We start from the raw sequence: 4,474 nt of genomic DNA on the forward strand, positions 1-4,474 counted from the left end.
CGTAGATAATAAAATGAAGAAGGAAAGAGAAGATACTTTGTATGCATAGTAGGAAAAAGAAGAGAGAGAAATGATAAAGAAAAAAAAAAGAAATCAATTAAATTTGTCAAAAGGGTAGAATAGGAAATCATTGTAAAAAGGTGCGTCATTTGATAAATGTTAAAGTAGTATGTTTCCTTTGGTAAATTCAAAAACCTAAGTACGTCTTTTGATAAATTGCCGTTGAAATTTCCTTAGCGAATGAACCAAACTGCTACTGAATTTTCAACATGGGGCTCTATTTGTGCAGGTAAATGCTGATAGCCATTCTGCATCTCTAAAAATTATCCCATTTTCCAACTGATTTGGCATATGTAAGTTTGCAGCTAACATAGTGATGATTTTTGTTCCACCCAGTCACATTCTGTAACATAACCAATTGCTCCTCATGAGATAAACCAATTTTAGCAAAAGCCATGATTCGTTCAATCAAATTACCCAAGACCAACCCCAGCAAAAAGGAGCAAGAAAAGATAGATTGTAATCCATGGTCTTGCCTGTGTATTAATGCAATAAATAAACTTGAGATTGAAATAACCAAATAGAATAGTAGAAGCAAGCCAGCAAACCAACCATGAAGTGGAACTCATTCAATCATCCTACTAATTTGGGTTGGTTGATTGGTGGATCAGCCACTAATGGTTCCCTATATGCGGTTTTATCTTCAAATTGTTGTCCTGCTTCTACTATTCTAGTAATGCCAAAGCTTGCCTTGCTTCATGTGATCAAGGCAAAAGCTGATCAATCTTATACTATTCCTGTGCTTTCAGAAGAAAGGATGAGATGCAAAATTATAGTCCTCTTGAAGTAACAGATCCCTAACAAGGAGATATGCACGTGTCCATAAGAAGTACCGAGAAAGGAAGCAGGTGTAGATCATCATTATTTTAATATAAACATTTGAAAGTACTTAAGAGAATCAAGATAGTAAAATTGGAAAAAGAAAATATAAAAGAAAGTAACTGAAAAGGATATTTCTTGAAGACAATAAATATGAAGGTTGCTCCCTATCTTTTTCAGCTTACAAGTTGAATGTTCCAGCTTAGTAATAAAATGATAATTACCAGAATGTAATCGATATTATTCAATAGAAAAGGACCTATTACATCTAGATAGATAAGAGCTGAAAATAATACCTAATAGCTAAACAACCAAGGTGGGGACCATGCTATTAACTCTTTCATGCCCCTTCAAGATAGAGCATAGATACCAATAAACTTCTATCTTACTAAAAGAATTCTTAAAAAAGCCCCACAAAAGAAAATGGAGTCCCACAAAATATGCTGCTTCTAGATTTCCTTTTTATCATGTTGCCATTTTAAAAAGAAAAATGCTGCTTCTTTTCTCAAAATAAACAAATTAGCATATTTCCTTCTTTCCATCCTTCTTGAATCTGGTTCATTTTTCAAAAACTAGTGAAAGGCTTTCAGCCATTGATTTTTTTTTTTAAAAAAAAAATCAAATTTGAGCACTGCTTGACCTTTAGTGGTTGAGCATAAGCTAAGGCTTGATCAAGGAGTGGAGCTTGGGAGACTTACACATGAAAGGACAATGGGGATTGCCACACTAAATCAAAAATTAGGAAGATGTAAAGTGTGGTGTGAGTTCAGATATTCCAACAGTTCCCCAACGATAAGGCTGAAGACCCACGAGAAAGTAACTTGATCTCCAAGTATTTGATCCATGAGATAATGCTGAACAGGAGAAGAAAGATCTGTAGAAGATAGAGTAGATATATGGAAGGAGGCAACTGTTGACAATGAGAAGCACCAATTTCGATGGAATCCTAATTATATGCACTAAAGATCCACTTGTGTGATGATGGTGTACAAGCAGCACACTGTAGAAGCAGGGGCTGTTTGTTGCGAGGTGATGAGGAAGGAACACTAGCAAGGTCAAGAAGGATGGCTAAAGAATGAAGTTATGAGGAGAAATTTTACAGGTCACAAACTGCAAAGTTAGCCATTGCACCTACTTTGCACAAGGCAAAGGAGGTAGTAGAAGTAGGGATGTAAAGATCCTCATGAGAGAGCATTGAAACCATTACCGGTTTCTACTTAAGGAAAAGTGAATTAATCTCTAAGACATCACCTGAAGGTGTTAGTTCTCTTACAATTTATGAACTTATAGCTAAAATAAAAGAATTGTGGTTATATAAATCTTTCGATAGTTCCTAGTAAAACAACTCTGATCAAAATCTAGAAGAGCCCTCCAACGAAAACTTTGATGAGTCCCTTAACAATGCTATGTAAGAAAAAAATCATTTATTGACTTGGCCTCATAAGAGACTAATTGAATCAATATTTATCATAACTTAGACTCACAAATCTTTACTCATTCATTTTATCAAAAGAAGACAATAAACAAGGAAACTAAACAAAACAAGCATTATGATTAGTAATGCAAGACACCAACTTAAAAATTTGAAAATCACTTTGTGTGAGTCATTCTGTTACTACTTATATCTTTGATACTTGTCAACCGTCTTATTTTCTTCTATCTACCAGGCCGAGAGCTCCTATTTGCATATGAAAAATATATATCATCTTGTCCGAAAGTTGAGAATAACGGGCTAAGAATATGACTCTGCAGTTGACTGAAAAAGACTTTGCATTGTCCCATAAAACCAGAAGCGTTAGTGCCGGGCCGGAAAGGGGTCCCCGACGTTAGCCCTCCAACACTCAAGTCATTACTCGATTCAGTGAAGAAGAACAGTAGAAATCAGCAGCGGCTAAGAGCGTGTCAAATAGTGAAGAATCGCATACTTCTCTGCCTATAGATAGAGACCCCTTTTTATAGTATCACTGTAGTGTCTGTGCACGTATCCGATAGTATGTGCACATTTTCCAAAATGTCCTATGAAAAGATAAGTCAAAAAGTGTCCCTAACACATTTCCTTAAATAGCACATAAATTTCTGATGTGACAGGCTAGAAGCTTCTAAAGTTTTGTTTGCTTACTAGACATATAGTGAGATATGTATATGGGTCCAACTATAGGCCGACCGGGATTTGCTCAGCCGGGACATCACCAGCTCAGCCGTATTGAATGGAGTTATTGGCCTGTCCTTCACTCGGCTTTCTTATTGTCGAAGGGCTGCTTTTGTCAAGCCGAACATGCAGTCCGATCGACAAGGGCGGTGGGCCGGGAAATTTACTATTTGTTTCTTAACCCTAACCGCAAGTTTTTGGAGGATGGGCGTTTGGACGGTCATGTCCGACCAGTATGCTCGCTCGACCGACCTCGCCTGATATGTAGTCTTGGACCTTTGATCATTTTGAGTCTGACCTCCATGTCAACTGACCTTTCTCATCTTGACTCACTCTTGGGGGTGTAGAAATTAAGATAATGAAAAAATCAACTATATTATTAGATCTTAAAATTGATACAGAGTATAAGGTCTTATATAATTAAGTTAAGAAACCCTAAACTCTATAAAAAAAAAAAAAAAATTCAAATTGCCCTAAAGGCTATAAACAAATAAATATATAATCTAACATTCTCACTCAAACTCATGATGCTACAGCTAGAAGCATTGAGAGTTTGTCAGATAAGAAACGAAAACGTGAAGCGGAATGTGTCTTGGTAAACATATCAGCAATATGTAGTTTTGAAGGAACAAAAGACAATGTGATGGTGCCAATCTGAAGATGGTGACGAGTAATGTGACAATCAATTTCAATATATTTCGTCCGCTCATGAAAAACTGAATTGCGTGTAATTTGAATAGTACTCTAATTATCACAATATAACGGAGTAGGTTGATGAAGAGAGACACCCATATCCGCAAGCAACCAACACAACCAAACTATCTCACAAGTAGTTGAGACCATGGCACAATACTCAGCTTCTGTGGAAGATCTAAAAATAACATCTTGCGTTTTACTCTTCGAAGAAATGAGGGAATAACCAAGAAAAATATAGAAGCCAATGGTAGATTTGCGATCCGTAGGATCACCAGCCCAATCCGCATCAGAGTATGCACGCAGCTCAAGAGATGAAGTAGAAGGAAATAAAAGGCTTTGAAATTGAGTGCCCTGAAGATACCTGAGAATACAAAGAATAGCAGCCCAATGAACTGTTGTTGGTGCAGCGACAAATTGACTAACCACATGAACAGCATACGCAATATCTGGACGAGTCATGGTGAAATAAACCAAGCTTCCAACAATAGTTCTTTACAAGTTAGGATCCGGCAAAGGTGAGCCATCTGATGGAGAATATCGAGCATTAATCTCAGGAGGAGGTGTAATATAAACTTCTTCATGAAGATCGTCATTTATAAATACATTCTTGACATCCATCTGAGATATTCTCCATCGACAAATAGAAGCAACAACAGTCAGAGTACGAACAGTTGTCATTTTTTGCAACAGGAACAAATGTTTCTTCATAATTCATGTTATACTCCTAAGAATTGTTGGAGTTGGAAGGTT

The sequence above is a fragment of the Zingiber officinale genome, chromosome 4B (assembly GCF_018446385.1).
Source record: "Zingiber officinale cultivar Zhangliang chromosome 4B, Zo_v1.1, whole genome shotgun sequence".
NCBI lineage: Eukaryota > Viridiplantae > Streptophyta > Magnoliopsida > Zingiberales > Zingiberaceae > Zingiber > Zingiber officinale.